At 49.1% G+C, this 22,082-nt stretch overlaps 1 protein-coding gene across 3 annotated transcripts in view; it reads right to left on the bottom strand.

The window, feature by feature from the left end:
* The window catches only part of LCMT2 (leucine carboxyl methyltransferase 2), an 89,414-nt gene that overhangs the window by 40,123 nt on the left and 27,209 nt on the right, over positions 1-22,082 (bottom strand). Inside the window, exon 17 of one of the 3 annotated variants that reach the window (XR_004420799.2) lies at positions 21,794-21,869. The exons of the other annotated variants lie outside the window; for them this stretch is intronic. The gene's annotated coding sequence lies outside the window, so the exon portion shown is untranslated. The remainder of the gene's footprint in view (positions 1-21,793; positions 21,870-22,082) is intronic. 3 annotated transcript variants of the gene reach the window in all.

Below are 22,082 nucleotides of genomic sequence, written 5' to 3'. Positions count from 1 at the left end.
CCCCACTCGTAGCACCCACCTGTGCAGCACAAGCCCTGAGCAAGCAACCTAATTTCCTCCGTAGGCTTGGAGGAGTGAGACTCTGCCTGTCCCCCTAGGAGACGCCTCTTTCATTCCCTAGGCCTTGGTAGGCCTCACACGCTTCCCCCTGTTCCCGGCCGGCCCCCTCGCGGGAGTCCGGAACCGCGGTACTGAGGGGTCCACTCTCGCTTCAGGAGTCCAAGCAACCGGCCCCTGTCTCAGTCACGCAGCACTCGCTCGCCTCCTAAACACGCCACCGGTCTCTTACCGTGTTGCAGGTCCCGAGCTGTCCTCTTGGGTCCAGCTCGGCCCCCTGTCCCCCGGAGGCCCAACAGGGCAGGTGACGTCGTCCTGTCCTCGGTCCTCTTCAGGTGTGGCCTATCCCTGACGAGCCCCCAAGCTGTTACAAACGGGCCAGGAGACCTGCTCCTTTGTAAGGCCTTTATTAGAGGTCAGCTTTGGGTGGGGAACCCGAAGGGCTGCACACACCACTGCTGCTCCCTTTCGACGATGTGAAGGATGACGAGTGCAGCTTTGTCCTGAGGCAGAGCTGGGCCTTCCGTCCTCACGGCGTCCGTAGGAAGACTGGGCTTGCTGTTTTAAGGCATTTTTAGCGCCATGTAGTGTCCTTTGCACTCCTTTCACTGGCATACACCTCGATAACATCAGCCTCCTCACAGGCGCCATTACCTGGAAGGGAAAGGGCATATAGATGAGACAACTGGCAAGCAAAACATTAGCAGCAAATGGTAAATACTGACAACAATTACAGTTCACTGGGTAAACATACTCAAACAATTTATCCACAGCTCACCCATAACATGCTCATGAGGGCAGGTAGTAAACTCGCATTCCCCCTGCCAACTGTCCTCATATCCCATCAGAGACACAGAGGGCATGTACCCCAGCCCCAGTCACACATACAGATCCTCAGCGACACCAGAGCACCTGCTTCCCTCCAAGTGACCTCTACATCCCCTCAGCAATATGCAGTGCCCACACCAATCCTATAGTGACCCTCAGGCTCCCTCAGTAGCACACACTGCATTTTGCAATTCTTCAGTGACACTCACATCCTCTCAGAAAGACAAGGTATTTTATTCTCTTGTCCAGTTTCGGGTTTCACACCCACCTCCCCTCAGGTACTCTCATTTCCCCTCAGCAGCACAAGCCAAGGGCCATGCCTTCAGTGACGTGTTCGTCCCTCCGTGACACCAGGGGAACCTGCCACTCCCCTCACTGACACTCCTATTCCCTCACTGAGCCTTAAAAATTACCTCAGGTTGTACCACAAAATTTTCTCTGCCCATCCTCCCCAAATTACCTCAGAATTTTCCCAACTGTCTCCCCTAGACATCTGCAGAGATCTTCCTGCCAAAAATGTCCACTCCATTTCCCCCCCATTACAGCAGCGTTTGTTCCCAAACTGCTCAATTTTACCCCAAAATATTCATTCCTTGCAACACAGGTGACTCCAGGGTGTTCCAGCAAACCTCCCCCTTTCTTCGTGTCTCCTGTGACTTGCATTTTCTCCTCATGAACTGGGCAATCCTGTGATGGCCGCCATGTCTCACCCCAGGGGCTGCCTCACGGATCATGCGTGGCGCCTCGCCGCTCAAGGCGGACACGGTAGGTTTGAGTATCACTGCCATCGAATGTGACGAGCGCAGGGCCATCTGTGAGGGGCCGCCGCGCCTGTGTGAGGGGCGCGGAGCCGCGGGGTCGCCGCCTCTGCGTGTGAGGGGCGCGAAGCCGCGGGACCGCGCGTGAGGGGGCGCCACTGCTTGTGAGGGGTGAGAGGCCGCGGGACCGCGCGTGAGGAGCCGCCATTGCTTACGAGGGGACGCTGCCGCTTGTGAAGGGCGCAGGGCCGCGCGTGAGGGGACGCGATTACCTGTGAGGGCTGCCAGGTCGCCGCCGCGCCTGAGGAGCCGGCGGCGCGCGGGGCCTCGGCGGCGCGCGGGGCCTCGGCGGCGCGCGGGGCCTCGGCGGCGCGCGGGGCCTCGGCGGCGCGCGGGGCCTCGGCGGCGCGCGGGGCCTCGGCGCCGCGTGCATGAGTGGCCGCCGCCGCGGATTGCGAGAGTCACGAGACTGCATGTGAGGAGCCGGCACCGTCTGTGAGGGCTCCGAGCTCGCCGCCGCCGCTTATAAAGAGCGTGGGGCTACGGGGTCCCCGCACCTGCGTACCAGGGGCGTGGGGTCACCGCCCCCGCCTATGACGGGCGCGGGGCCGCGGGGTCTCCGCCCCTGCCTGCCAGGGGCGCGGGATCGCCGCCCCCGCGAGTGCGGGCCGCGGGGCCGACCCCCCTCCCGTGGCGGACACGCGCGGCTGAGTTCCCACTCCTGGCTCTGAGGAGAGCGGGGTGCGAGGCCGGCGCTGCCGGGCTGAAAACGGGCCCCGCCCGTCCCTGTCGGCTACACGAATGGTGTCTGCCTCCCCTCAGCAGCAGAACGGTAATGGGCCATTCCTTCAGGGACCTGTTATCCCTCGGGGGCACCTGCCACTCCCCTCCGTGTCCCTCATACTCCCTCAGCATGGCTTAGGGGCACTCACCTCTCCCTCAGCGTTCATTCTGGTCCTTACAGATCAGATTTTTCTTTCAAAATATTTATCGAGTCCCTTGCAGTCTACCATTTCCTTTCCGACCTTTCTGATAATTCTGCTCTTTCATTAATTCCTTTTCACTGAGGTGATAGGGAATTACTTTGTTTAATGATTCTCTGAAGATCCAAGAAGGCTAAATATCCTAATAAGGCAGTTTTATTTCACAAATACTATTGCATTCACCAGTACAATTGAATTGTAGTGTTTTTTGCAGCAGGTGATGTCCCTAGCTATGGAGTAAACAACAGCCTAATCCAGGGTCAGTTTTGGCAAAATGGGTTTATTCTTTCCCAGAGCTAAGTATGAGTCAGTGGAAAATCATCAGACTGTTGATTACTCTGAGAGATTCTCATTGCCACAACTTTTTAAATTGCATTGTTTGAAACTGATTTTCAATCTCTCTGCAAATATTCTGTGACTCATGGGCAAATTTTCTATATATTACTTGATCACCCTACCTACCTACTACCTGTATGGTTTTGGAACCACCAATTTTCACAGAGAACAAACACTCTCTGCTCAGTTAATGCAGTTCTGCTCATTTTGTCTTTAACTACAGACACAAAAAGCAAAATTGCAGACATCACTTTTTTAGAGGGTTGTGTCATGGTTTGGGAAGGGTATTGTCCAATTTAGTTCTCCCAGTAAAACTACTTCCTCCTCCCTAGGGTGGGATGGAGAGAACTGGAAGCACAAGAGGTAAAACTCTCAGGTTTTTGTCTTCAGCTTTCAACTTAAATTATGTTAAACATTATGCTTTTAGTTTCAGCATCAAGGAACCTTAATTAAAAGAACGATTTAAATTATATTGTTAAGATATACTACAGCTATGTGTACTTCTTTAACACTTACTTTTGTTTGTTTGTTTTTTGAGGAGAAAGATTTGCAGGAGATAACAGCTTTTCCTAGAGCAGTGGCACAGCAAGAGAAAAAAAACATGGAGAAGCTTTCCAGCCTGCAAACCCTTCATCAATTCCAAAACAGGAGTACTGAAAAGCACAAGGAGTTTTTCAGCTGAGTTTTATTAAATCAGGCATTGAGACAGATCCTGTAATACCTCAGGAGCCCCAGATTCACAGAACCTGGAGGTTTAGTGTGTGAAGTCCTTCTCTCCCGTTACTGGAGCAGGTTCTGTAGTCCCTTTTCTATTATTTCCTTTTTTTCCCCTTTCCCCCCCTCTCTTTTATTAGAATTACAGCTCTTATGCCTTCCCTTGAACATTTTATAATAATTTTGCAAAGATGTACTTTGGGTCTCATTCCTCCTTGCTTGCCTTGAAAAAAAATTGAGTCATTAACGGGACATACAAGGACCTGGTTTCCCTGAGAGAATACAAATTTTAGGTAGCTGCTGCTAATTTCACATGTCCTAAAATCCCTTATCAGATTCAGCTGAAGTAAACCGAGGTGCAAACAGACAGGAGGAAATAACCTTGTTTTTACAGGAAGAGGAAGAACCTGGAGAGTGTTTGTTCCTGAATCAAGCAAAGGCAGCTATTGATTGAGTCCAGCTCACTGGGATGATTCAAATTAAGCATCAGATTTAAGTCTTGGTATTCAAATCTCAGCCACAGAAAATTTTCTGAGAACTTGCATGCAAAACTGCTTGTATCACTTGCAAGTATGCACTCAGGGCAGCTTTTCTGCTTGTCAGAAGACAGAAACAGCTGAAAAACAACTCAAAGTCACAAATAAAAGCTGTCAAACTTGTGTTTGAAAGACACAAATTGAAGCTGTCAGTAATTTGTTTGTTTGTTTTTTTCCAAGAGGGCAAACAGGGACAATACAAGCCTGGGATAAGGAGAGAAGAGTTGGGAGAAAAAGGCAGTGAGAGGAAACTGTGAAGGAGAATGTTCAGAGGGAAAGGAATTTGTAACCCTGAAGGAGATATTCTTCAGACCTGAAATAAATGCAGGATTCCTAAACCTTGGCAGGCCTTTACTGTCTGCATATATTTATTAAACCCAGTGAGAAGAGGCACAGTTCATTTCCCTCTAAGGTCTGGGCTTGCATCTGTGCTGAGCAGTAAAGACAAAAACCAAAGATTCCTACTCCCAGTCTGGAGCTGCTAAATAATGAGAACGTCCTTACCAGCCAGCATGCCCTCAAGAAGCTTATCAGAAGTCATTGAAAGAACCTAATGGATATTTCTGACGGTAACGATGTTTATTTAAATAGATAGTGTTATCCAGGATTTCTTTTCAATGTGGGTTAGAAACATAACCAAGCACACTGTAAATGGCCTACTGTCTTTGCATACTCTTGCAGTTGTTCCATGATCTGCTGTTGAAACTCCACCTTTCAGAAAGGCTACAGGCTCTAGATCTCCAAGACCAGCCTTTTTAAGTAAGTTTTGAAATACTGAATATTTTCAAATATATTATCTGCTTTTCCCAGTTATGTTTTTGCATTCATAGTCTATAAATATCAAGAAACTCTTGCTACTTTTACCTGTTTCTGCCAAAGTTTCTGTGTGTGGATTTGACACCTGAAATTAGATTATAGATGAAGGAAAGAAGATGCAGTCCCTTTTCTGAGGACACAGATCTTTTCAGGGAGTTTTCCTTCTCGGGAATATAAGAGCTGTTTTCCTTCTAGAAATGATTGACTTACCTCCTTCAAGTGGCAAGTATCAACTGGAAACAATTACCTTTGGAAAGAGGAAGTTTTCAATTTTAGGATGAGTGAGCACCATCTGTAATTTCATGCCTTCAGGCTGCTTTAACTCAAAAGTTCAAGAAGTTAAAACCAGGAAGAGGGAAGAGGGGGGGAAAACCCAAAGCAAGACCAAAAAAAGAAACCCCAAAACTTTAATTATTTCCAGCCAAATTTAGCCTTTTGTTTGCACACAGATATTATGCTTGTGGAATGGTTGTAAGTTGTGCCCTTTTTTTTTATCATTTTCTGAGTTTGTTTGAAGTGTCAGTGCTACAGCATTGTGAGGATGAAGTCCAGATGTCATCATTCTGAAGTCCAGGGCAGATGATGGATGGTCCTCCACACTGCATAAACAGAGGGCAAACACAGAGCCAGCATAACAGCTGGATTGTCTTGCATTTTAGAAACATTAAAAAAATACAACAGATATTGGTTCATTCAGAAGAGAGTTCTAGAAAGGCAATTTTAAAAAAATATCATTTGACAGAAGAAAAAAGCCCCAAATATTACACAGAAATACTTTGCTCTCACACAAAGGAAATATTTCTTTTTAATCTTCATACAAAGCATTTCAGCAACTGGCAAATTGTAAAACCTATCACTTCTGTTAGAAGAAATAACTGAAAATGGGCTCTTATCTCAATCTTGTCCTAACTCTAGAATATAAACATATTGTTGGTCTGCAAAGAGGGCCTGGCAATACCACAAAAACCGATTTTCTGAGATGGTTTTCAATCCCATTGTTTAGGACAGGACTGGGATTACCATTTTCATACGCAAAGCATGGTTTTGAAGTGTTTTAACACTTCACATCACCAGAGTTAAAACAATTTTTATTTTCTTTTATAATACATGCAAAGAAGTTAGCTGAATTGTACGCAGTAAGGCAAAGGGGTTTGTTAATACTTTATTTTATATTATTGTGTTATACCTTATAATTGCCAACCTTATTCAGGCCTTATTTACACCTTAAAATTGCTGATTTTATTGAGGCATCAGTGGTATTTATCTGCTTGCTTTTTCTAAGAACCATTTAAACTTCTCAATGTCTTATAAACGCTGTTCACCCTCTACTTTCTCCAAATGCAATTCTTAGCTGAGGAACTGCATTAATTGGTTGACATCAAGGTTTTGATGCTGCATCCAAGCATTCTTTATCCGATCATGCATGAAATTCAGCTGGTTTGGATGGTTTTTGTTTTGGTTTTTGCGGGGGGTTTGGGGTATTTTGAATTTGTTGTGGTGTTTTTCCTGTTGAATTGATCATATTTTATCACTCCCAAGGTTTTTTTTAGTACAGACACAAAGTGGAGCTCCGTGCCCTCGGATATTCAAGGGTGGGGAGGGTCAAACAACAAGAGGCAAATACAGAAGTGCTGTGACCCAAGGACTGCACAGCCCAGTTCTTTCCTGGGGAAGGGGAAGACCTTGACCCACAATTAGGTACAGAGACCTTGTAACTTGGCAAAGAAAGCAAGGCCAGACAAGATAAAAAACTAGGCAGGATTTCTCTTGTTTCTTTTGTTTGCATGCCATTGTGGGGCCTGATATATTCCATTTCTGCCAGTTTTCCCAGTTCTTTGCCTCATCCTATTACCATTACCCTTGAACTTAATGATGTTCATCCCATAACAGCAGTGCCTCTAAAGGAACACCTCTGCACATCAAGACACAATTTGCTCTTTTGCTGATAGTAAAAAGCCTCTTAAGGGAGCCAGGAAGACCTCACTCCCCTTGACATCCCCTCGCATGTTCCTACACAAACAGTTCTTGTGTCCCCTCTAAATCACCCTGGGCTTACAGCTGCATGAATGCCTTGACCTGTGCCCACTGGTCATGATTCAGCCAAGCAAAATAGAGAGGAAATGTTGATTGAGTTTTAAGAACTTGAAATAACTTGGAAGCACAAGAAATCACCTTTTTCTTCTGGTTTTTCTTTCAGATGCTGGACTTGCCTCTGTGGATGTGTGCTGAGCTCTCACTGCAGAGGACTGCCAGGCCTGAATGGCTGTGAGTTGGTGTTCTTCTCCCTGGGGAATCAGAAATTATTATCAATTAGACCACAGAAATGCTTTCTGAAACCTCTCTCCTTTCCTGCCCTGTGCTGGTACATCTTCTCTTGCTGCCTTTGAATTTACAGCTGGTCCCTCATGTCATTTCCCTGCCTCACTTCCATGCACCTCCTATATGGGAAAAACTGGGAGAACTTGGGGAGGGCAGAGGTGACATTTTTAGCTGTTTTTTTCTGAAATTTCTAATTATACTGAAATTATTTCCAATTCCCCAGTGAGAAGAGCACAAACTCACACCTGTCAGCCAGTCAGGCCTGACAGTCACTGAGGGAAATCTGACTCTGTATTAATAAGTATCATTAATAAGTATCATCACCCCAGTCCTGCAGCCTTTGTAAGTTTTTGCAGTGAATGGAGCCAAGTTCTAATGCTTAACCTGAATTTTTGTCAGCTTTTGTTAGAAAGATACTGGACAGTACATTTAAAATTGCACAAAGAATAACAGGCACAGACCAATCCCAACCACCTCAATCACTGCTCCACCCCAATTTTGGGAGAAGCAGTGATAGAGTTGATACATTCTCTCCTTCCATGCCATTCCGTCCTTTGCTGCACATCCCCAGAGAGGATTTACTCCACCTTTTGTTCCCGACAGCACCTCTCTCTCCAGCACAAATCCCGCTGGGCACAGATGCAGGAGCGGACCTAAGGCCGCGGTTCCGGCAGCAGCTGCGATTCCGAGCTCCCTGGAATCCCTGGATTGCTCATCCCGGCTCTCGTGCCCGTCTCACCTCAGCCCGGACTCTCTGTCCTCAGAGGGAAACACGGCCTGATGGCACACGGCTCTGGCACCCCATTTCCTCTTGTTCCTGCTGACCTGCAAAGCCACAGGTAAACGCAGTCCCTCAGACCTTGCACCCCTGAACACCAGGAGAGCCGGAGTTTCACCCAGATCCCAGGTTTCCCAGGCAGTTAATCCCAGCAGGGAGGAAAAGAGGGGCCCTGCAGCTTTCTCATTTACCCCACAGCAAGGGCAGGACCAGGAGGCCTCCAGGGCAGAGCCCTGGTGCTTAAGCCTCCTGGCTTTGGCTGCTCAAACACCACAGCTTTTGGCAAAGATGGGAGGAGTGTCATGCTTTTTCCTGTCCTGAAAGAGAGGAGGAAAAGAAAATTAAGTCCACTGCAGAAGTCAGAGGGTCCCAGCTTTCACATTTCTGCTCTGATGCCCTTTCCCAGCATTTTCATTCCTAACTCTTTCAGACATTACATGGAAGCAGGACATTGGCACACCAAGGCTGAGAGCAGGGGAAGTGTGGGGGGAGAGCTGGAGAAGTGAAGGAGCAGGCATTTTCTTGTTCAGATTCATCAGTGCTGAGAATTTGGAGAACAGGTGGTGCTGCACTCAGCAAGGACAAAATGCCCGTGCCTTGGTTGGTTGTTTACTGTTGGGAAGGATAAGGCTTTGACAGGAAGGTCTCACAGATACGGATGTATAACAGAAAGATCTTTGAATGCAGAATCTGAAGAAGGTACAGAAATGATAGCAAGGTGGATGTAGAGGAAAAGAATTGCTGAGCCGGCCTTACTGGGTAGCTAAGAAGGCAGAGATCAAGTGAGTTGGAACGGGCTTTTGTGACTCTGAGCAAAGAATAAATCCACCTCGAACAAAAGATGTTTTTACCAAGCAAAAGGATTTTCACAGGCAAACAAAAATGCCACGTTGCAAGTTGAGAAAAGATCTCAGAATTTTCCACTGCAAGAAAACTGAAAAGTAACTTCTAGCCTAAACTGTAACACACTAAACTTTTGTGACTGGACAATAGTAACATGAATACGGTAATGTTAGTTGTGACGGGCCATAGGTAATAGAAAAGGAGCTGAGTGGTTGTCATGTATTAAGACTATCTACAATGAAAAGCATCTCTTGTATTGTAAAGCACTAGAGAGGCTTTCAGGCGAACCCACAGCAGTGGCTGACAGGCTGCGGGCTGGGCTCTTGTCACCAACGACCCGTGAATTGCCGGATCGTTTGGACACAATGAGCAGCATTTTAAAGAGCCCGTGTGGAATTCTGCATCCCCCATTTTAGGCTCTTACACTTTATTAATATATCTACAAGACTAACAAAGCCAACATTAGCTATTAAAATTAGCGACAGAACAGAGCCGTACTCGGAACTCGGTCCCCGTGCTCCGCGGCCGCGTCTCCGCACTCTCGGTGCCGGTGGTGGGACAGGGCGGGTCCCCCGCAGCGGCAAAGGGACGGGGAGGGATGGAGGAGGAACCCTCTGCTCCCCTGTGGCTCGGCGGGGTGTCCGGAGGGCGGGGAGGGATGGAGGAGGAACGCTCTGCTCCCCTGTGGCTCGGCGCGGTGTCCGGAGGACGGGGAGGGATGGAGGAGGAATCCCCTGCTCACCTGAGGGTCGGTGGGGTGTCCGGAGGACGGGGAGGGATGGAGGAGGAACGGTCTGCTCACCTGCGGGTTGGCGCGGTGTCCGGAGGACGGGGAGGGATGGAGGAGGAACGCTCTGCTCCCCTGTGGCTCGGAGCGGTGTCCGGAGGACGGGGAGGGATGGAGGAGGAACGGTCTGCTCACCTGTGGCTCGGCGCGGTGTCCGGAGGACGGGGAGGGATGGAGGAGGAACCCTCTGCTCACCTGTGGCTCGGCGGGGTGTCCGGAGGACGGGGAGGGATGGAGGAGGAACCCTCTGCTCCCCTGCGGCTCGGCAGGGTGTCCGGAGGACGGGGAGGCATGGAGGAGGAACGCTCTGCTCCCCTGTGGCTCGGCGCGGTGTCCCGAGGTGGCAGCTGGGTCGGGGAACAGCAGCAGGGCGGTGGCGAACGTGGCTCCCCGCGCTGGGATGGCAGTCTGGGGGAGGGCGCAGTCCCGCACATCTCGCTCCGGCGAGCAGGGTGGAAAGAGCGAGTCCAGCGCACGAGTGGCCGTTCCCTCCTTCCCCCGCCCCGCCCCGGGTCCGCCCTGCCCCTCCTGCGGTCGTTGAGCATCGTCCCGGGTGGAGCCAACGAGTTTCTTACCATGACAATGGGAACAATTCCAGAGAGAAAGGAGGAGGACAGCCCAACCCCCAAGAAGCGGGCAGAACCCTGGACAAGAACATTGGCCCTTTTCTCTTTTGATCAGTGCTCACCCCTCCCTGTCTCCTGATAGCAGTTTGGAGGAGGCATTTGTCACCCCAAAGGCAGCCAGAGTTCTTAGTGGTGTTAGCTTGGGTCTGGGAGATACCTGATCCGTTCTGAATTTTAGCAGGCAGGAGCCAGCTCCTGGCCACATAACCGTAAGCACAAACTTTTCTTTCACAGGGAAATCGGGCACAGTTTGTGTCGTGGGCCGTATCCCCGGGACAGCTGAAATTCCGAACGGAGCAGGATTTCTCCCAGCCCCAGGCTGCCACTGGCCCCCTTCCAGACCATGGCAGTGTAGTCCTAAATCTCCACGTTTTCAAAGGGTATCACTTTCGACTTTAACCCTAAAAGTATGCTAAAGAATCCTAAAACAGCCCTGAAAAACCCTACAAAATCCCAGAAAATTTCTTTTAAAACTTCAAAAATCCCCTAAATACACTTCTAAGTACGGGAAATAAACCTCAGAAAAAAAGCAGCTCAGCCTCCAAGCCCCACCTGCTGCTCTCCAGCCCACAGATGCCATCCCTCACCTTTTCCAGGGTGTCCTCTGAGGGTTCTGTCACTGTCCCGGAGTGGGGTTTGCTGTCCAGTCCCACCAGGAGGGCTCCAGAGCTGTTAGGGTCGCTGTGTTGGCTGCTTTTGGGGAAAGGGTGTTGTTTGGGCTGCTGTTTTAGGGTGAGGGCTGGTGCACCTGGGCCCCACCTTGCATCCTGAGCTGTACCCCGTACCCCGTACCCCTCACCTGCACTGCCCAGCCCTCTCCCTCTGCCCCTCAGCCTCTGTGTCATGCCCCTGAAAAGACCTTAAAAACCCTAAAAAAACCATAAAAATACTCTAATCCTAAAATAGCCCTAAAAATACCTTAAAAATCGGTGGATCAGTGCAAGGACTCCCCTCTGTACGCAGCAGGAGAAACCTTGGGGGCTGGAGTGACGGTAACAGAGCGGGGGCGAACTGCCCGGACCCCCTGCCCTGGGGAGGAGGGACGGGGTGGGAGGAAGGAAGGGTGTTTGTGAGGGTGGGAGGAAGGAAGGTTGTTTCTAGGTTGGGAAGAAGGAAGGTTGTTTGTGAGGGTGGGAAGAAGGAAGGTTGTTTCTAGGTTGGGAAGAAGGAAGGTTGTTTCTGAGGTCTCTGTTCTACTTCATCATGTCCTTGTCTGATTTTGTTATGGGGTGTTCCCATTAAAATCTGGAAATCCTGAAATTTTAACCCGTGGAGGAACAATACAGGACACAGCCATTAGGGGAGGTGGTGACACAGGGCTGAATGCCATGGACAACATCAAACACAGAATCCTACTGGAAATCCACTGGATTTCCATCCTGACACCCACCAGGGAAGAGTTCTGCCAAGTTCTGCTTCCAGGGGCTGTGAAGTGAATTTTGAATTCCGCACTAATGGACTCAAGTGGAACTGCCTCAGTAAATAACCAGAAATTAAAGAGTGCTGGATGGTAATGACCTCTCCTCCTTTATTTACTGTCCAATTCAATATTTTTAATTCCCCCAATCCAATCCAATCCAGAGCAACCTATATCAATATCCTTAAATGTCAGCACAGCCACAATCCCTGCTGGGCTAGGGCTGGTTTTAGGGAGGCAAAGCCAAGGCTGGGACCAGGGACAGGGAGTGTCTCCCCCCTCCCTATGGTTCAGCATTAAACCATCACATCTCCCTGGCCTGAAAAGAAAAGTTAGAGTGCTGAGGGTTCCCCTGACAGCTCCTCTGCTGCTCTTCCTGACTTTGCAGCCTCCTCCTTTCCCTCTCCAGTCTGATCATGTTTGAAGCCTGGGAGACAAAAAGGTCAAAGTTGTAAAATAACTGCAGTCTCCTCCTCCTCCCCTTCCCCACAGCTCAAGGGAAATTCAAGGAGTGGGTTCCAGTTCCTCTAAAGGAAGGGTAATTGTTGTGCCTCACTCTTTCCAGAGAGGCAGGAGCCCAATTCCCATCCCCACAGCCTCCCCTCTCCTTGTCCTGCCCTGAACTCCTTCATGCTCATGTCTGCTAACACTCAACTGCAAACAGAAATAATGGACAGAGCTAAAAAACATCACTTAGAGCCTCCCAACCCTGCACAGACAGACAAACGAACAGAAACTTCCTTTAAAATGGTCAAAATTGACATCAGGAAGAGCTGAGGATGATCAACACTTCCTGCAGAGCTCCTGTGTTCTGTGAAGCTCCTGCTTGGTGACAGCACAGATCCACCACTGGAACACAGAGGGCAGAGCCCAAGCTGACAGCAATCCCTGTTCACTGGAATTCCCGTGGCTGTGGAGAGTGGGGAGTGCCAGGATTATGTATTTATTTCCATGAAGTAGTGTAAGGCATCTAAACAGAGCTGAAGGCAAGGGATTTGGTTATTTAGAATTATCCTGCCTTAGAATTACACTGGCTCTATGGTTCTATATTGTACTCGGACATTGTATGGAATTGGTCACAACAGGGAGAAAGAATCAATCAGTCCTGGCTAAGGAATTGAGATAATAATGACTTATTTGACAAGATTGCTCTGGAAAATTAATAATGACGGTGGTAATTACTAACCTGGGATGGCTACGGTGCTCATTATTCTCCTTTTGCTCCACTGAATGTTAAGTATGATGAAGACATTTGTTGGGGAGTTTTCTCTGCAGTTTTTCATCTCAACAGGGGCCCAGAGATGTTGCAGTCCCTGGGACAGCACCCCAAACCCTCTGGAATATTTGTTCTGTGGCACAGAGAGCAGCAGCACATCAGTTCCGGGTTTTTAAGGGTTAATGTCTGCCCCTGGCACCTCTGCAGGCTTTGTTCACCTGCACCAGGACCTGCCCTGCTCCTTTGTGCTGGTGCATCACAGAGATCTCCCTGTTTCACGAGCTGCTTTATTGTCCCAGTGCCAAGGATCCATCTTGGTGCTGATAACAGCTAAAATTAAATAAACATTATTACGATTACCGTACCAAACAGCTCAGATTGGCTCTTTTCCAGCCCAGCAAACCCTCCTCCATCAGGGACACACCTCAGAGTGCCAGAGCAGCAGCTCCTCCCCAGGAGCGATGCTGAGCAGGAGACATCTCCAGCTCACCCAGGGCACCTCAGGGATTGAAAATGTTCTTTAACACAAGCACAGAGAGAGATTGGCTCTAAAAATCCAGGAGTGGGTAACAGTGACGCTGTGAGCAGCTGTGCTCTCAAACAGCTGCTCCACATCCCCAGAGTGCCTTGCAGGATTTATTGGTGCTTGAAGGGGCTCTGCAGAGGGTTCTTCTTCTGCTGAGCAGCAAGGGAAGGTCCTGGAACAGGCAGGAGAAGGAAAAAGTTCTTGTTAATGTTGAAGGGAAAAAAATTTCTAATTTTCTGAGCAAGGCTGAGGTTTTTCTGAGCAGTGGCTCTCCCCCTGGACTGAGGAATTTTGAACCCTTCTTCAGCTTTACCAATTATTCTCATTTTTCTGCCAAATTCTTTTCCCCCAAATTGCATTTGGCCTGGCCCATTGCTGCACCTGGAACAGCCTGGATGACAAAAATCCAGCCACACAACCTGAGCAATAAAATTCTTAAAATCCCAGTTTTGATTTTGAAACCCTTTTTCCGCACAGCCAGAACAGATCCTGGGCCCTGAATGATACAGAGGAAGATTTGGATTGTGGCTCCCAGGGCTGGTGCCTCACAATCCAGTGGTTTTATTAATTGATTTAATTAATGCAGCAGTGAAGCCATACACACACGGGCTACACTTGCTGTGTTAGCTCTGCCCCTGCCTGAATATTTAAAAAAACAACCGCAACCAGAGCTCACCTTTAGCATTTCTCAGCAGATTTCACAGTATTTAAGAGATAAGGTCAATGAAATGAAATGAGACGCATCAACCCAACAGGAACTCGAGAATTACCAAGGAGATTTTACAACCTTTAACCCAGCAGGACAAGGCTCCCAGAGCCAGCAGATCCATCCTGCTGCCTTCATGCCCTGATTCCAGCCCCACAGGAAACCACAGCATTTCCTGAAGGATTCAGAGCTTTCCCAAAGAATTTGGGACACCATCCTGCTGCATGTTGAACTCTTTTGAGCATCAGCATGGAGTTGCCTCTTAGCAAAACTCCTCACCATCAGTGCTCCCAACAGGAGGGGATTTATTTGGGGCTCTGATTTCGGCTACAGGTGCTGAATGCTGAGAAGAACTGGCCCAAGGAGGTGGGAAATGCATCTAGGGCTGCAGAGGCTGCTCTGCAGCACAGGTGCCTCTCCCAGCAGCACATGGAATCTCACATTAAATCTCAGCTCTGCTCAGCCAGGACTAAAACAGTCCCTGACAGAATCCCCTCCACCTGGGGATGTCACCTGTGAGCACATTTCAAGAGCAAACCCAAATTTAGTGTCCTTGGCATCCTGGCTGGCTGCAGCACTCCAAGTGATCCATATCAGTTCCTGCCTTCCCCAGAGTAAACAGAGGCCCCAAATTCCTGTTCAGTGCAGGCAAGCTCCGAGAGTTAATTATTGTAATTACCCATTGAACAGACTCCGAATGCTAATCTATTATAAAGTGGCCTGTTAATTGGTGTTAAACTGCCTTTAACCTGCCATTTCCCGTGTTTTCCAGCTGACCTGGAGCACAGCTCTGTGGAAAACCCAATCCATTTCTCATTCCTGGCAATCAGTGCCGATCTGGAGCAGAATTAGCAAAAATTCTGTATAATTTGAATGATTGTAACAAAGAGAAACATCATTCTGCTGCTTTGAGTTCAGTCTGTCATGGTGCAGGATCCAGGTGTCCATGGCTTTCCATGGAATGGTCTGTGCCATGTGGGCTGGGAAGGAATTGGGCTGTGCCAGGCTGGGCTGGCATTGCCATCAGGGCACTGACTCTGTTCCTGAGCTGGAAATCTGGAAATTCCCTCTGGAGCCAAGGCCTTCTGCACCCTGGGTTCTCCCTGTGCCAGCCCACCCAGCCCAGCCGTGGTCCAGTGGGGCTCCAGCCCTGCTCCTGCAGAGCATCAGCACCCAAACCCAGTAGGACCAGCACAGCATCCCTCACCAAACCCTGAACCACCTCAGAATCACCCAGAGCTGCCCCTAAGGAGATCCTGGAGAACAGGGGCAGCTGTCAGTCTGTCCTTCCCTCTCCTGCCTGCAGCCAGTCCCTGTCTGGGCTTTCATTTATAGAAATGGAGACAAAAGGTTGACTCAGGTACTTCTCAGAGGTCAGTTAAAAAATCCAGGTGCCCACCAGGGCAGTGAACTTGCACTTAAATGTGCTGCAAGAGGGAGGGCTGGAATTTCCATTTCAGACACCCATCAGGGGAGGCAGATCTGCTGGCTGCTCTCTCTTCCCAAAAACTGTCACTGAAGTGTCTTGACCTGCCAGAGCCCTTCTCAGGTTATCTCACCCGACTGACAGTTATCTACACCAAGAGTTCTCTCTTTTCATTTTATATAACCAACTATTAAAGTTCATCCAGTTCCAATCCCCTGCCAGGAACTAAAAGGATGATTGGGATCTGCGGCACAGGAAGGGTTAACATGGGAATCCAGTTAGAAAGAACTCCTAATTATTTCAGCAATCAAAAGCAGTGATTCACCTTATGAGGGAGCCAACAGATGCCATCAGCAGAGACATTCTCCTTGTTTATTTTCTTGTCTTCTCAGACTGGGAGGAGAACGTGGGGGATCCCATTCCTGGCCATCTGGCATTGGTGTAAAAAACACAGTGTGAGATACTGCACAGTTGTCTCAGCAGCTCCCTTCTGGGTGACAAATCCCCACGTTCTCATGACAGCTTCGGTTTATTCCAGCCTCTGCCCACCCATGAGACAACCCCAGGAGATCTGTCCATTTACAACCCCAGCCTCAAGCAGCCCTTAGGTACCTTATGAAAACTGGGCATCCAGGGAATAATTTTAGGTCAGAACCGAGAATTTTAAACCCTGGGGTCAGGGGTGGTGAGGCTGGTGCTGATCGTGGGCTGCCCTTGTGGCACTCGAGTGCTGGCAGGTGCTGATCTGCTGATCACCAGGGACAAGCCCAGGTTTGGCTGGCAGTGCTGCATTTCTGCACCTTCCCAAGCACTACAGATGGGGAATGTGGTGTAACCACATCATTACCCCGCTCCCTGCAGAGAGCCAAGTGCCCAGGGTCAGCCTGGGGTGACATTTCAGGCACCATGCTCCCCTTGGCACCTGCAGCTGCCTGCCTCCACTCTGCATTTGCCTCAGGAAGATTAAAAAATGGAAAGCAGCTCCCATCCCAATCTCCTTTCTCTTGTCTCCCCCAAAGCTGCTCCATGAACCACCCTGGATGCCATGGCACTGAGGAGGCAGCTGTGGGAGCCTGAGGAGCTCTGGTGCCCAGAACTGTCTCCTAGCAATAGGCAAGATGTGAAAGCCTCAGAATAACTCCTCCTTCCACTTCTTGTCGGTGACTCATGCTGTACAAAGCTTTGGAGTTTTGTTAGGATTTTTGTCCTCACTTCATCCTGCTTCAAAACAGGACAGTGAAGGTGGAGGGTAGAAGCTTTTCTAAGAGAACAGTGCCTACCAATGGGGCAGAAAGGGGAAAATCACGCCAAGTTTTTGGAGAAAACTTTAAAACTCACAGTAGTAAAGTTAAAGAGTGTTGGGTTAAAAAAAAAAATTTAAAAATATCCAAAACAAAACCCAAACCACTTTTTGAGATTATTCTTGCTTTATACCACAATTGTTTGCTTTGAGTGAAAAACACTAGGAGGAACACTCCTACTGTATGAGAAACACTGACAATGAGTCAAATGCATGGAAAACCAAACACAACCAAAAGCAGCATTAACACAAAAAACCCTGCTGGAATAATAGCTCAAACATATACCAAGCCTTGCTGAAAGGAGCGTCACCGTCAGCCTGGTTTGTTTTTCTGTCCCCGACAGTAGCAGAAAAAGGCACCTCCGCAGCACCCACCCCGCCCCCCGCTGTCATCCTTCTCAGCCACGGCGTCCCTTTGCAGCCCCAACTCCCCGTCCCCCTCTGCCCTCCATTGACAGACACCGCCCCGCTCTCTCCCGCCCCTCGCCCCCTCCCCGCGCTCGGCAGCCGCGGAGCGACCCCGCCGTCCCCCTTGGTCACCGCCCAATCACCCAGGGCGGCACCGCCTCAGCAATGGCTGCAGTACCGCGCTGTGTCCACACGGCGGCGACACTGAGAGGGCACCGGCCCGGGGGTGGCTGCAGTACCGCGCTGTGTCCACACGGCGGCGACACTGCCGCCCAGCTCAGCCCGGGCTCGCGGGGCAGAGGAGGCAAAAACCAACCAATTAAATCCCTTCCAAAAATCCTCCCAAATGAATGCCCCAAAAAACCCCCGATCAAGACTAAAAAACACCTCTGCCTCTAACCAAATAAAGCCAATAAAACATTTAAACTCTATCTTCATATTTCTATTCTCATTACTTATATGTATTCCTTATATATGATGCTATTTGCATTATTATACTAGTATATATTTCATAGAAATTTGTTACTTGTATTTGTTAATATGTATATTCTACAAATATATTGATATTTTTATATTTTCATTTTCCTATTATTTTATAGCTCATATTTATACTAGCTATATAACACCCCACCAATGAAATAAAAGCGAATAAAATATTCCTGTAAAGCACTATTTAAGTGCTTTTATATTGATATTTTCTGTGTATTCTACTCCCACCCCGCCCTGTGCAGGCTCTGGCCCCCTCGGGTCCCTCTGCGGGAGGGCTCCCAGCGCCACCCACCCCCCATTCCCACTCACCTGCTCCTGCCCCGCAGCGTGGCTCCCTCCTCTCCCAGGGACCTCACGGTGCCCCAAAAGACACCCCCTCCCCTCAGCCTTTCTTCCTCACCCCCAAAGAAGGCACCAAGGACTCCCAGACGGGCCACGAGCGGCACGGGGATGCAGACACAGAGGCACGGCCAGCAGCACAGAGGCTCACCCAGAGAGCGCTGCGCTCAGGGACGAGCTCTGCGCAGCAGGTGCACACAGGTACGGGCACAAGGACAGCGACAGGGACAAAGATATACACCTGCCGTGCAGGGCAAAGGGAAAAGGAGAAGAAGAAAGAAGGAAAGATAAAGATGCAGGCAGCAAGGGAGACAAAAAGCAGGACAGAACCAGGAGAGGGACTGAGCAACATTTATTTAATAAATATGAAGGATTTATTACTTGAAAGAGAAAGAAGAACAAGAGACAGTGAAGTAGTGAAAGGGAACAGGAGCACACAGGACAGAAAAGGAGCACAAAAGACACTGGACAGAGAGAAAGAGTGTAAGTTGGATACAAGGCTGAAAGAAAAACAGGAGCAAAGCCCAGGACTAATTATTACAGAGTGTGGCTGGCGAACGTGTCCAAAAACCACCAGCTCCAACAGAAAGGGTCACGCTCACAGCTCGGCCTGGGACTCATCAGTTAACATCTGTCTCTATAAAGCCCCTGATAAATTTCACCTCTATCTGTTCCCTTCCCCTCCCGGTATTGGGCAGTCTAAAGTTTTACAATTTGATTTACTCCACACAATTTCTAAGCAACATCATCTGCACATTCCTTTCCTCCCTCACAAGTATTTGTTACCTGCATAAGACAAAGTTGGCTGAGGTAAGTCACAGATTCCAGGTAAAAACCACCAACTACTGCAGGAGGACAATGAACTGCGCACAGATTTATTGTATTTACATGTCTATAATCTAACATGGAGCACAACTCGGCCAGAAAGGACCTGGCACTTAGTTGCTGTGCCCTGGTGGGGCTGGGCTGGACCCAAACTGCATCCCTGGAGAGGCCATGAGCCCGACCCTGCAGCCTCTCACCGAGCACTTCTCAGTTCCCTGTCAAACAGAAAACACGGGAAAACGCACAATCATTTCTTCCAACTACAAAAACACTGCAATGCCTTTAAGACAGGGAAAGGATTGTAAACCCTCCCAATCCCTTCAGCGTTCCATCACGGTGCTCTACCCGCACTCTGCATATCTGTATGTTCTCCTCATGAGCCTGGCTACAGTTGTGCAGATTGCCCTGGACTCTGGGACACCTCATTTTGTGTCTGTTTACCTTGACTTTGCCTGTTGAATCTCCTGCTGCTCCTCTTCATTTCTTCTGTGCACAATCAACTCCAAAAACGGAAGATGAAATGAAATGTACTGAGCAACCTAACAAGGAGGAGACAAGAAAGGCACTACCACCTCTGGGCATTGAGAAAAGTTCCATGAACTCTAAGAAGTGAGGATATACATACATCACTGCTGATCTCCTCCAGGTCCCCATCCATGAGAAAGAACTTGGCAATCCTCTCAGAGGGCTCCTGCAGCAGCCTGTGCAGCAAGGGAACATCTCCACTGCTCAGTTGCTTCTTTTCTGCAATTTGTAAGCAATGTCACAAGACATGGAACACCCCACAGGGGCTCTGTCTACCTCCTGCAGTCCTGAGCCTTTTCTTCTGACACACATCCCACGCTGACTCAAGTGTGATCACCAGATACCTTACAGGTCCCTAATATTGTGCCATTTCAAGCACCTTCTCCTCAGTTCCCTCCTATTCTCTCAGATGTTCCCATTAAGGGAGATCAAATCTCCCTTTCCTGAAAAAGGAAGAGTAAACTGCTATGGAAGTAAACTTCTTCCACTGAACAATGAGTACTTGGAACTCAGCATATGCAATCCAAAGCTGTCAGCTGAAAGGGCCCACAAAACAATTGTTCAGCTTTTCCTCTCCAGAGGAGACATCTCTGAAGGGTCCCTTACAGGGCCAAATGCCACACCCCACACACAGTGCACAAACGAGAGAGAGGTCTGGGACGAGTCCTGTTACTCCAAGGGACACATTCCAAACACTCCCACACACAGAATGATTAGAGATTAAGTGATCAGGCAGCAGTGACTGGCTTACCTCCAGATACATGGGTAACTTAACGTGCAAATTCATGGGAGCTGTTTTCTATCTGTGGATAAAAAAAGAAAATCCATTCAGACGCCATTTCTCTCTCAGCACGTTTTCCCCACGTGTCTCAGCTCAGAGAATTGGATCCAAGCTGGAGATGGATCCTGTCTGTAAAAGACTTAAAACATACTGGATCTGGATAAGACAGAAAGCTGTGCTGCCTTTTTCACTGTCACTGTGCCAAGCCAAGCCCTTGCATTCCTATTCTGCCCAAATTCAGTAACACACTGTAACCCCAGATCTTTCCTGCCTGGTTTCCTTGCAGCATTCTTAACTACTTCACAGAGCTCACTTCTCCCGTCACACGTAGGTCTGCTATTTGTGTTGCCATCAGGGTAAACCCCTGTGACCCAGCCTTGTGCCTGACAGGCACATTCAGAAAACAGCAGAGCTTTTGAACACTTCCTCTGCAATTTATTCACTTCAACTTCACACTCTGCTCTGAAATGCCCTTCTGTATTACTCCTAGAAGCTAAGTTTCCCTTCTAAGACACTCCCAAGTCTTACCAATCACATGAAGTAATTCTGCAATAGTGAAGTCTTTAGACAAGTGAAATGGGAAGTTAACACCACTGAAATAGAAATTAAACACTAAGCAGCAATACAAAATCAAGATATTTGAGAAATATGCAGCAGTAAGGGCAAAGCTACTTTTGACCACGTACGACATTGGTGGTGGAAGATGTTCCAAGGAAATTCCAAGGAAAAAAGAAAACTAGTTTCAGGCAGTATGGCACTGACCACGAGCAGTACTTTGAAGCCGGCCCTTGTGCACCTTTCCCCACGCCCAGCTCTAAGGGAAAGCCCGTCCCGGACACCCGCAGTTCCCGGACAGCACCGCCCCGGGCGAGGCGCAGCCTTTGCCTGCCCTGGCAGTGCCGGCAGCGCTCAGCCCGGAGCAGGAACATAGACAATTCCAGCCTGAGGCCATCACCCAGCAGCAGCATTAAAGCCAAGGCAATCTTCCCTCACAGATATCAAATCCCAAGCGACAACCCGCAGAGACGCCTTCAGCAAAGCTTTAGGTGGGACGGATTTTTGTGTGGATGAAGCTGGGAGTTTTTCAGGGAGCCAGCTGGAAGTGCAGAAGGGATGGAAAGGTTTTGCAGGTGGGTCCCACTGGAGGTGTGCTGGAGGCAGGCATGTGCACCCCTTTCCTGAGGGAAAAGAACTTGCAGAGGCCACTGCTGAGGCTCTGAAAAGAACTGAGCTTCTGCAGGGAGAGTTGTTCTCCTGTGGGCACAGGGGCCGTGCCTTGGAACGGGCTGGGAGCGCCTCCAACCCTGCCTTCTCCTGCTTGGAAACAGCACCTGGAGCCCGAGCTATGGGGGTTAAACCAGCTGAATTCCAGGCAACTCTGTCAAGAGTCCCCAGGGACATGGGTGGGGCTGGTGGATGAGGGTTTTAAACAATAAATTCTTTGGAATATTCACCTGTTCCTGTTGATGCTGCTGAGCTTCCTTGGAAGCTCTGCCTCTTCCTGGCACAGCTGGTGTTCGAGGGGCAGCTCTGCATGGGAATAACCACAATCCATGAGGCACTGTGAGGTTATGGCAGTGGGAATTGCGCAGGGAATTTGGGGCTATGGGATAATTCATGGGAACCAGCAAAGCTGACAGGGAACCCCAAATCTGGATGCCGCACAGAGAACAATCTGTGTGCTGCCCTGTCAGCTCAAGCCCCTGGGCTGGGAAGTTTTGAGAGTCAAATGCATGGAATTAT

Source organism: Catharus ustulatus, chromosome 2, assembly GCF_009819885.2.
Source record: "Catharus ustulatus isolate bCatUst1 chromosome 2, bCatUst1.pri.v2, whole genome shotgun sequence".
Classification (NCBI taxonomy): Eukaryota; Metazoa; Chordata; class Aves; order Passeriformes; family Turdidae; genus Catharus; species Catharus ustulatus.
This window is presented reverse-complemented; position numbering and strand designations above follow the sequence as displayed.